The sequence below is a fragment of the Thermobia domestica genome, chromosome 16, assembly GCF_964235325.1.
Source record: "Thermobia domestica chromosome 16, izTheDome1.hap1.1, whole genome shotgun sequence".
Lineage (NCBI taxonomy): Eukaryota > Metazoa > Arthropoda > Insecta > Zygentoma > Lepismatidae > Thermobia > Thermobia domestica.
In genome coordinates, this window is record NC_137469.1 from 124824034 (window position 1) to 124836550 (window position 12517).

At 35.9% G+C, this 12517-nt stretch overlaps 1 protein-coding gene across 1 annotated transcript in view; it reads right to left on the minus strand.

Moving 5' to 3' along the window:
* Positions 1-12517, minus strand: part of LOC145673393 (uncharacterized) — a 475904-nt gene that overhangs the window by 83465 nt on the left and 379922 nt on the right. The gene's annotated exons all lie outside the window — the stretch shown is intronic.

The following is a 12517-nucleotide window of genomic DNA, read 5'->3' on the forward strand; positions in this document are numbered from 1 at the left end:
GAACTTTGTACCAGCGTTAAAGAAAACATAACGATGGAGTAGTCAAAAATATATGGACTTTCTCCATTACATTCTATTCCCGTGATGTCAATTGATGTTACTTAAGAACTTGAAATTATACATTTATCTTAGAATAAACCATTTGAAAGCAAACCTTTTACGTTTAAGAGCAACAAACATCTCAGAGAGGAATTTAGATATTATAAGATTAATAAATAATTCGAAAATCCTTACTAATATAGCAAACACATAGTCAGAGTGGCTGAATTATACGCTTTATGAAAAACAATTTTATTATTGAGTGGTATTCCTTCAAGGAAGAAAAAGTACTATTGTTATTTCGGAATAGACGTGTTATTCAAGGAAGACAACAAGTCTAAATTCAAGAACAGATACACGGAAGTCCTACCAAATCATGCTTTCTTTTGGTTATAATTGAAACTCAGCCTAGCAAACACGGAAACTAGCAGTTAGAACGTAAAGTTGTCCATTCTTGTCAATTCATGCTGAGTGTATGTCGCTTACTCTTTTCCAAGCCGCTCGCGTCACACCGCGCAGCGTAGCCCCAAGGAATCACAACCCAAAACTCCATGAAGCTAAGTTGGCCAGGCTCCAATTTTCAGATGACGTCCGGTTCAAGACGACATCCAGGGAAAACTACTGGTTCCGAAACCAGATCCTAAGAGGAGAGACTAAAGACACGGCCACCAGCGGGAACGAACCCAAGACTTAAGTCTCTAGAGCCGAGCAGCGACCGGAACGTCGAGTTTGCCCGACAGCGCCCCATCGAAAAAGAGGGATAATTTCCGGCGGGTTCGATCCAACGACTTCGGTAGTCGACACCAAGCTTCTTCAAGAGCAAAAATGCATCGTTAATACAGTAACTGCTGAAAGTGCCTATCCAGATACTGTGCCTGTGGACTTCAGCAAAGTAAATCCACGTGAGTAAGCAAAAACACTTCTTAACATTCTCTAAATTTTCTCTTTTGAGGAGAAAGTAAACTAAACCTCTATTAACCACACATAGTCCTGCGTTGGCATGTTTATTTCTTGGCATGTTTAAGTCTCAGCCATTAGCCTTCAGCTAATAATGCTTCAGATCTATACCGAGACCCATCAGGTTAATAAGTTGAACGGTAATTAATTTCAGTCATTTATTCTGACAACTAAATACCCGGATCTCCGTAATGTCATCTCGTCAACCCATCATCATTCATTTTTCTAATACAACTACAAGATTTCATACTTCACATTTTATTCAGAAAACCTGCATCTTCTGATGCGTACTTTATGAGTTTACGAGTTTATTAGTAAAATTTACTAAATTAGTAATTAAGGCTCTCTTTAGTAGCTGGTAGATATATTATACGTTGTACGACATTGAAATACATTTACAACAGACCAATTGAGCAAGTGAAGGGACACAACGTATGTTATATAGCTCCCCAGCTCAGGAATCGAATCCCGGTCTCCCGCGTGACAGAAAAGCGGGGAGTTTAATAACTCCTCTCTCACTTCTCTCTCTACTCAGGACACTAATGAAGCATTAGAAGACAGAGTTGCTCAGATTCAATATTTACAGTTGCAATTTCACAAGCATCTTCAGTCACATAAGCGTATAAATTACGTCGCCAATGGGGGCAGCTTTTTGGGGGGGTTAAGGAACATTCCTCCACCCAGCGCAGGAGTCATCCTGTTTCACCGTATGCCTCACGAACTTCATGTGAACACCTGCCTTCCCCTTAGCGAGCTAATGTTCATTTTAATACTTGCCGTTGGAAAAACAATGCAATTTCCGCTAAAGCAAGAGGCGACATTTCCAAACGCATCCAAAGAGAGAAGGATGCACAGAAGAAGAGATGAAAATGTGAGAGAAATGACCAATTTTCTACCCAATCAGCGGCAGCACAGGCGCCTTTCTGCACATCATTTCCATATTTTTTCCACTTTCCCGATGTAGCCACTTTTAATATACTGTCAGTACCGGCTTTACTTTTACAGGTTTCTTCACCTTCACAGAACCTATACACTCGTGAAGGGGTAACATGGATCCAACCAAAGTTTACAAACCACTCCGATCATCGAAACTGTTCCTAAGGCAAGTGCGTAGCCAACTTTTCGTCCACACAGCGCTCATTCCCCCTCCCCAACGTTCTACCGCATCCTCTCGTTCAGCTTCCAGCGAATATTCCTCTCCTTTCGCATGGCTGTGTATCGAGTGAAAACCAAAACACCACTTACTCTCCTGTGGTACGCGCTTTTGAACACGGATAGGCTTTTGTTTTACCACTCCTTTATAAAGGCAAATTAATGTTCATTCAGGGTGATTTAGCAGGAAAGCAAACAACGTTCTTGCTAGATACTGGACCTGAATCCAGCATTCTCAGCTGTTGCGATTTACTGACAGTCACGAATCCATTTGCGTTACGTGCTAGTCTCTTCGGAATTTCCAATACTCTCCTCCAGATTTCTCTGTCTTGTTTACTCCCAATCAAGCTTAACAACAAATTTTTCCGGTTTTGTTTCGTTTAATACGAGTAAGGGATTTTCCAGTTATTCTATCAAATACTTTTCTAAGACAACCGTTTGCAAGCATAGACTATGCGCGTAATACAATTACAACATATTCGGTCCCCATTCCAACACAGTTTGGTTGCCATCGAAACCAAAATGAGTAACTTACTTTCATTTCACATCACATGCAGCAATGATTTATTGTTGAGCATGGAACATACAGTTGTAATCCATCCTCGAACCTCCATGTTGATTTCTTTGACTTTTCCGCTGAATGTTAATGCAGGAGAATTGGCAATGCAATCTCCCGTTGAAAGAACTTCCACAAATATGTTGTACTGTGTACTGTTCCAAAAACCACTTAGTTTTCTTCTAATTGTGGTGAATGCGTTACCAAGGACAAATCATTTTCTTAAATACACGCCCATTGTTTGGCACAAGTGTTTGATGCACGAAATGGCAACGTGTTCAGTTGAATACAATCAGGATATTGAACACACGCATACCGGAAAACAGCACGCGAACGGTGGGACAAAATCGCACATTTAGTTGACCCATCAAATGTCAACATTGATATTATGCTACCACTGCACAAACAAGAACTGTTGCGTGCTTTGCTAAATCGATATGCAAATGTCTTTAAATGTTATCCTGATGATTTTACAGCTATTATTGCATTTGATGCAAGTCTAAATGTCAAATTTCGTGAACCATTTCAAACACCGGAATTTTCAATTCCGCACCGTCTACGATCAAAGGTCGGGAATAGGTTCTCAAGCTTTTGCAGCACTGCGTATTTGAGAAAACGAACTCACATGTTCGCAACAATGTGTTGATACTCCCGAACTCACAGGATACGAGATTACTCCTTGATTTACGCCGGTTAAACCTTTAATTTGATCTTATATGTGATGCACTTTTGTCACTTTCGGATACAATAGAGAAGTTACCTAATGTTAAGCTGTTGGTCTGTTTAGACTTATACCAAAGTTTCTTTGAGTTAAAGTTAAACGAAATTGATCCCAAATTTACAGCCTTTTCGGTTCCATCATTGAATCTAGACCATTCTCAATATCAGTTCACAGCAGTACAAATGATTCTTAAGAATTAATTTACAAAGTGTGCTGCGTTAAATGTTTAAGGATGTATGAATTAAACCACTAGCAACCTACTCCCATGACCTTTACTCTCACCTTTTTCTAACCATTTAATGCAGAATTTAGAAAATGTATTGCACCCGTCACAGCAGTATTCGGCTCTCTTCAATCTCGAAAAATCAGTTTTTCGTGCGCAAGAAATGAAGTATCTAGGTTTTAAAATTAAGAACGGTCAAATTCAACCCAATGAGAGAAAAATAAAAGCTATCCGAACTACTTCAAAACGGGAAAGATATAAACAGTTGCGTAGATGGATTTCTTCTGTTAATTAATTTATCAGAATAAATATTTATCATTATATAAATACAATCAATATCTCGTAGTAAAATTTAAAACTGGGCACATATATGCATAGGTATCCTATTATTTACTCATACTCACTACAATATATATATATATATATATATATATATATATATATATATATATATATATATATATATTTCTATAACGTCGATATATTTTCAGACACCCTATATAATACAATTACGCCCAAGACTGTACAAAACAGTCCTTATATATTAAAATCAACAAATTACTGTAGTACACTAATCCGTACGCGTGAACTCGTATGAACTGATATTAGATTCTTTCAAAAGTATATTTCCCTTTGCGTCTTCGAATTATTTGTATGCAAAGATAATTCATTATCATTAAGTATCCTCTTAACTACATGCAATCATATTTTCGGAAAGTGTCAACAATTCGATCGTTCACAGAAAAGAACGAAGAGAGATAATTTGAAACTGCAGCCTGAAAGCAAGATAAAGCCATATAGACAAATTTCGGGTTAAGGGAAAAAGCAAAGTTTAGTATTATTAATAATTCGATTACTAGACTATATAAATGATTATGCTTTTCAGGAATGTCCATTTATAATGTACTTCGTCTAAATACCTATTTATATGGCCCAGAACTAATATTTACGCATCAATAATTGCAAAAGAAGTTCAATTTTCATGTTGACCAACTCGTTAAGTCTCGGAGTAACAAAAACCTAGCGGCGAATAGTTCTCAACCCGACACGAGATGGCATATAGTAAGAAAAATAACTTTGCACTATTAAATAAACTTTGTACTTTGTCTGTTAAATATAAGCAATCTACTAAGTAATTACGGTACAGGATTACTATGAATTTGCTTTTTGAAGTCCGTAAAGAAATAAATCATACTTTCACTCACACATCACTTCTACGGTCAAAGTACTAAATTACACACACATACATGCTACATCCCACATAAACTAAGAAAGTAAATATTAATACATATCATATCACAGTTCAACTATACGAAAATCAAACAAATTATTGAACCTCACCACCCTAAACCGGCTCTATGCACTATGAAAAGGAAATGGAATAATCAGAGCTCAATGGCCCTCCTATTAATTAAATCATAGTTTTCGAATTACAGTATTACTTTCAATGGCCCAGAGAGGGCATATTGAAACTACTAATGGTAAGGGTCCTTTTCCTGAAGGGAAAATAACCCCTTTTTTATTCTTTATTTAGCCCATAATGTGTTGGAAGCTGTGATCAACTCAGGAACAAGATAGAGTCCTTGTTTTAACTTACATTGACGTTATAGTAATAAATTCAACCACGAAAAAATTTACACCTACCGCCACAAAAAAGTATTTAAAAAATCCCATTTACTACATATACAGACAAAGTTATATTAGTACAGGCCTATCGTAACCTAACTGGAACATTTTGAAGAAAACTGGAATTATCAAGGGAAACACTAATCTTCAAACTGTTTTTGAAAAGATCATAAACTACGATAAATCCTGTCCTTCACTATTAACGTTTACGAACATAGTGTCGCTTGGGTTGAGGTCCATATCTCACTGTTTGTTTACTGTTTTCACAGCAGACTTTTACTGTTCAACACGCCTTTCTGCTTCCAACGAGTATATTTAACTAATTTATATATTGTTACCTGTTTTCTGGTGCTTACTACTGAAGAAAACCAAAATATTCTTTCAGTAAACTAACGTGGTGTTGCTTAATGCTTTTCCAGATAGAGAATGACAATAGACGCGTCTTAATACTAGAGCGTCGAAAATAGTTCCAATCAGAACAAAGAGATTTGGCACCGGAAAGTATAAAGCAAATGGAAAATAGTAAAAACTGGATGAAACCGGATTTTGGGAGGAGATGGGAATCTCAGAGGGACGAAGGAGGTCTAAATTATTCTGCCAAATATTAGATTGGTGGATATTTTCAAGAATTTCTGTCCAATTGCGGGCCTATGTTTTCGTATAGCACTAAAGTGTATAATTTCAATACTCTTCCATTTGATATGCCCATATACACGGTTTACAATAAAATAATGTATAAGTAAGGACATTATTCCCAGAATTATAATTTCTATTAGATTATTCCGAAGCTCCCACATTAATTTTGAATTGAATAAGGAACAACTGAATTTACTACATGGATCGAAAATTACGTATTAGAAATTTACAGTACGCACTGTGCTCGGAAAGTATTGGGTTCCTCAACACAAAAATTTCATTACCTTAACTGTAATGGCACATTACAGTTTAGATATTGGGCTCCATGGCACAATTTCTTACATCGAATGAAAGGCAATACTTCTAATAAACATGAGTCAAAAACTGCGGCGTTGTTTGGGAAAGGCAAAGAGACATTTACTCCCTTCTTGAGATTGTGATGCACATCATTTCTTTTGTTATTATTTAAAAAAAATCTAATGTTCTTACAAAAGACGCGACCGTCTTGTTTCGGTAGTTATAATGCTTCCCTCTGGTTCAACCTGAAATGACTCTGGTAGAGGAGAAGTGCCCTATGTTAGAGTTATAAAACGCTGAAAAACCAAAACCTAACATTTAATAAAACATCCTGCGGGGTTTGAATGCTATGCGCTCTGTCCCAAGATTTTCAAGGAATTACAAGGTTGGGTTAAATTAATTTAGATTAGGTACTGTTTCGTTCACAGACATAAAAGTAATCATAGCGAGGCAAATGGAATTTAGCCCATAACTTCATTTCGGTCTAACGATAAGATCATATCAATAGTATACAGATGATAAGATGCACTCTGCAGAGATCAACCGAACTTGCAAGCTCGGGTGACCTCCAAGTCAAGAATTGGGCGCGGAAGCACATATGAATATATAAACCCTATGTAGTATACTGCGACTCCACTAGTCTCAACAAATTTAGATGTCCCAGCGGTAAATTGAGCAAGTGTTATGCATCGGGCAACCTGGAGAAACAATTGAACTGTTTATAAAATATGTTTAATCATAGATAACACTTAGATAAACGTGAGGTTTTATCATTTCACATCGATTAAAAGCACATAATAAGGAGCGAGGGGTCGAAAATACTCTTTCAAATATGTTCCGCAAACAATTTTATTTCGTGAGAAAAAGGATATTTCAGCTAATACATTATATATAAGTTAAGGCATCCACAGTTTCTTTACACAAAAAACAAAGTACTTTAATTATTTTTTTCTGAAGAAATACTTTCAAATCTTTTTTCCTGAATAAAACTCACAAAAACAATAGAATCAGTTCAAGGAAAATAAACTGGTTACGACTGCGTCATTGACAAAAGCTGAGTAATTTTGTGAAAGGTTAATTTAAGTGCAGAAATGAGTAATTACACTACTTGAAGTTTTGTAATGTAACATTACAATTTAATGTAATGATATTTTTGATGGGAGGGTGTCAAAATTTTTTTGCACCAACTGTACTTTCTGTTTAGCAAAAATTCCTTCCGGTCCATATAAGTTATTTAATTGTTCGTTATTTTATTCCAAATTAACATGGAGACGGTAAAAAATTCATCAGGAATCATATTTTGGGGGGATTCATATCTTTATTTATATATTAACTAATTATAAATCTCATATATGCATATTTTAAATGGACGATTACTAATCTCACGGTGTCAGTGCTATTCGGAAATATAGGCCCACCATTGGATGGAAGTTTTAGAATAATTAACCAATCTAAATTTGGCACAATATTTCAGACTCTCGTCACCCCTCTTTTTGGTACCAATGTTCCTCTAAAGATCCGGTTCAATCCAGATTTTACCAATTTTTATTCGTTTTAAATACTCCACCGCCAAAAAAGCTTTACTTTAATTGGTGCAGTTACCCACGCTACATATTAAGGCGCCATCATCTTCATTCTACTTCAAGCACAGGAAGAATATAGAGCCGTATCTAATCAGCCCAGAAGATTGAGAGGATTTTCAGCAGAAAAGCCGGGTAAACCAGGTAATTTATATTTCAAAGTCAAAACTACACTAACCCGGAAGTACAGGAGCAAACATTTACTAAATCTTCATTGTAAAAAGGGACATGGCGGTATTTTAAGTTTAGCATAGTCTCTTTAACATTTAGAATGATCGCTTAAGTCAACTTTAAGGGCTCCTGTTTTAATCCCGAATTGGGGTATAGCTTCCAGTCGGGATGGGCTAAATATTTAATTTTCTAGGTTTCCTTTCCCTTTTAGGGAGGGAAGCCTCTAAATTAAGAGCTTTGGTATGTCCCTTTGGGACACGTTTTGACGATTATCTTTCAGAACATCATGAGTTAGTCAGGACCAATTGGTTCATTTTTCCCTGTCCATTTCCTTCCTCTAAATTAACAAGAGCCGATTTTAAAAAAATTGTAATGATGATTAGTATGTATTAGCATAATATGTATTGTAGCTTAAGTAGTATGTGTGTATTTGTAATTTAGTAAATATTTTCTTGTAGTAGTAGTTGTAGTAGTGAGTGATTGGGAGCGTGAGATAATTAAATATGGACAGTGTGGTATTTACTATTTGATTTTCGTATTCCGTCAGTTAATGAACTCATTATAATCCATATCTGAAAGTGAGAGTAATATAGTACAATAATTCAGTGTACAAGGTCGCATTCCGTGGTTTACAGTTCGATCAAATAGTTACTAGCGCCCTTGTGTCGGAATTCAGTACTATCAGTCGTGCATATTTTACCATTGAACCCAGTTAGTGATTTAGGTTCTATAAAATTGACCCTTATTTTCGAATTAAAACCGAGTAAACATAATTTCCGGCCCATATGAACAGATAGTTGGATAATGTGATTTGACATTCTAATATTCTGAAAACTGCGACATTCTGCGTAGTCCAGCAATGAAAATATTTAAGTAAATAAACTATGCATAGATTCTTAACAGAAGTCAGCCAATGTGATGCTATTTCCGTTCTGAAATTACGTTATTGAATTCTAATTTTTTGCTTGTGGTTGCAGAATAATTTTCATTGTTGCTGTCAGAATTTCACCACATTCAGCAATATTATTGCGGATATTTTATTTTTTGTGAATATATCTATATAGAGATTTGTTTTAAAACAGCTGCGAAGTAAGATATAGGATGGTTTGTGTGGCAAAGATGTCTTGGGTTCGAGTAATGTTTCTTGCGTGTTGGTCGGGACGCGATTGATAGATTTTCAAAGTATATGATGAAATGAATGTATAGTCCGGGCATAGATAGAAGAAACAGGGTGTCTAAAAATACTGCGCTGTCAGAAATGAATAAATATATGAACAAAATGATAATATAAGTGAAATATAAATGTAGTGTAGTAAAAGAGAATAGATGATAGGACACCCGTATAGTGTATGGGCCCAGTGTATTTTAGCCATATGTTGATATATAGATGAAACGTAAAAGCGTGGTAAGATTCGTTTCGAGTTCTGACCCCCACGCCAAGACATCACTCGACAAGGTAGGCGAGTTATATGTCAGAATATATTATTACTTCGTAGTTGAGTATGCTACAACAGTAGTATTTACTTATATCAATCTCGTCTGACAGCAGGGTAGGGATAGCATTATATAATGGCTAACTAAATGTAATAGGTAATCGATCATGATACCAAATAGTTGGTGTTTCGGGCTGTTCTGAATCATGTTTTCGGTCGGTCTTGAAAGAGAAGATCCTATGACTCTGAGACTTTTTTCTTTCTCACATTACACTACCATACAGTGTTTGTAGAGTGAATAGGACAGACGGGGCAAACCAAATTAAATTAACCGCTACTAAGAAAAATTTAGGTTTATTGCGTACCTGGACGTCGACCCCTAGTTCTCTTAAGTATTTTCGTTTCTTTTCTTAGTTTAATTAGATGATGGAAATTAACGACGTACCAGACCTTGGCATGTCTGCGCAGGGTAGCCATCGTGATGTTTGGTCACTGAAATCACCGATCCAAAATTCAGTTTATTTATTTTTTTTTATTTTGGCAAATTACTATTCTGGACTTTCTTAGTTTTCTGAGAGGTCGGATGATTTTTTTTCTGAAATTCTAAATTAGAGGCTACACTAACCTTCCGGTGATTCCGGGGTCTTCAATGGCGTTGACCGGATACGGTGAGTGGTGGGATTTCCCTAAAGCCTTTGTCTTTCCGAAAATCCCATTGAGGGCACAGACTCGTCTCGTTGTTAAATGACCAGCTGAGACGTCTCGGGACACGATTTGTTTGATGAAATATTTAGGGACTGGGTTTACATTATATTTGACCCATTGCCGAAGTGAGTAACGATTCAATACACCGTAATTTCCACTTTCATTCCTTCACCATTGTCCGTCTGGGATTCTCTTCTGATCCAGTGGTCACTTTCCATTTATTTGATTTCCGTAAATATTGTTGTAATCCTAGACCCAAAGTAATTTTTTTTGTTTATATATGTTCATGTATTTATGAATATTCTGTGTTACGTGCCTGCCACAATATTTCTTTTTTTATTTATTTTATGACCTACTCTTGAAATACATGTGTAAAATCTAAAGTTTATAATCACGCGGTATAAAAAAGGGGGAATTTTCTTTCTCTGTGCAATGTTGCTACTTTGAATATTTTGTTGGGGTTATTGAGTTATATGTGTGCGCGTTTATTGAATATATATATATGTATGTGTCGAAATGTAAATATATGTTAAATATGAATAGAATATTAAACTGAAATACCAAATGTTAAATTGATTGAAAGGATATATGTAAGGGCGCCGCCTTTACCCCGAACGCTAATTGGTTGCCGTGTTTTTTTAAAGTAATTTTTCTGTGAATGTAGAGAGGTAGAGGTTAAGAATACCGCCGCGTATTTAACTAGTAATTCCAAATGTAATAGTGTTACTAACATGTATGGCGGAATAACGGCCGGTCTTAAACGTAACCTAAACTCATCAACCTGTTTAATATCTGTTCGACGATAACAGGTTACTTGGAAAGTGTACCCTTACACCCCCCTTCACCTACATATCCTGAATCCTAATTAGTGGTGTTTTTCTGGATCCCAGCCATCTTCATCCTAATACTTGTGAAAATGTCGCTCCGAACTGGAATACTCTATATCAATTTTCTACATAATCAATTAAATAAAATGAAAGGATGTGTCCCGACATAGAAAAAGTGACTTAGATTTGGTAAATTAACCAATTAGTAATCGGACTGACCCGAGCAAAGATATCTTAACACTAGAACGGCGGTGTTTTTGATACTCTCTAGAACGGCGGGAGTGGGTCAAAAATGACCCATTCCATTTTTATTAAATATTTGTATTCTAAACCACTAATATTTATTGCGTGTGTATTCTAAACCACACTAATAATTCTAAACCACTAAATAAAACGTGACTTATTCAATAAAACGAAAACTTCTTTGAACTCTAGCTTAATATATATTGATCAATGTGTTTTTGCCAATAATACAAATTTAAGAAATGTGCTATTTTTTATGAATATAATATTGTTAGAATGATATTATTCAATGCATTATATACAATGTCAGTTTATTATATAGTAATGTTATATATCATTCTAATTCCTAGATAATTATTATTATTAGATAGTTTGTTCAAGCGCGTGGCCTAACTGAACTAAACTAAACTAATCTACACACATCTAAACTTGCCGTCTTATACATAACAAAGTTCAGTCACTCCTCTACAAGGAGAAGGGTCATAGAAAAACATTGTTCACAAATAAAAACGTGACGTATTACACAAAAAATATTTTACTAATGTGGTTGTAATACGAATCTATGCATTTCTATAACTTTTCTCTCCCTATGTAGAATTTGTGGAAACACATAACCCGACATAACCTAAAATAGTCGTAAACTTGCAGTAGTTCAAACCAAAAAAAAGTCAGTATAGAGTGATTGTTTTCTAAATAAGATACGCTAGGTTCTAATCATGAAAGCTCTGACATAAAAAGGATGGTAAACTACCTGTTCTTTCGAACAACTCCTTTAGAGATTCTACTTTTTTGGTTGAAATATAATTTATCCAAGCATACGAGAAAGTAAGTTGTCTCCCATTTACACCTCTAAACATTTTGGTTTCGGTAGCTTTGAAATTTCTGGTTACGCCACAGGCTAGTAGTCTAAGAATTCTAGGCAGCGCCGGAAATCGAACTCGGAATCCCTCAATCCGTACTCAGCCACGTTCCTCACTAGTCCAGCGGGGCGGTCATATAGTGGCGATCACAGTGAGAGCTTCGGCTTTCTTCTCCCAACCCGTCTGGTATATAGGAACCTTGTCCCAACCCGTCTGGTCATCGTGGGAGCAGTTGACCAAGTCCTCCCTCCGGGAGAGGCCTCATCCAATAGTGGATCGAATATGGCTGTGGTTTATTTATTATTATTTCTTTGTGCTATAAACGTCTTCTCGTGAAACATTTTAACATAGTGATACCCCCCCCCCAAAAAAAAAAACACTAGCTATATATTTTCACAATAGCAAGCAAATTGTTTGCAATTTTTTTGTTAAAATGATTGAAATTATTATGAGTATACTGTTACGATTTAATAATAATAATAATAATAATA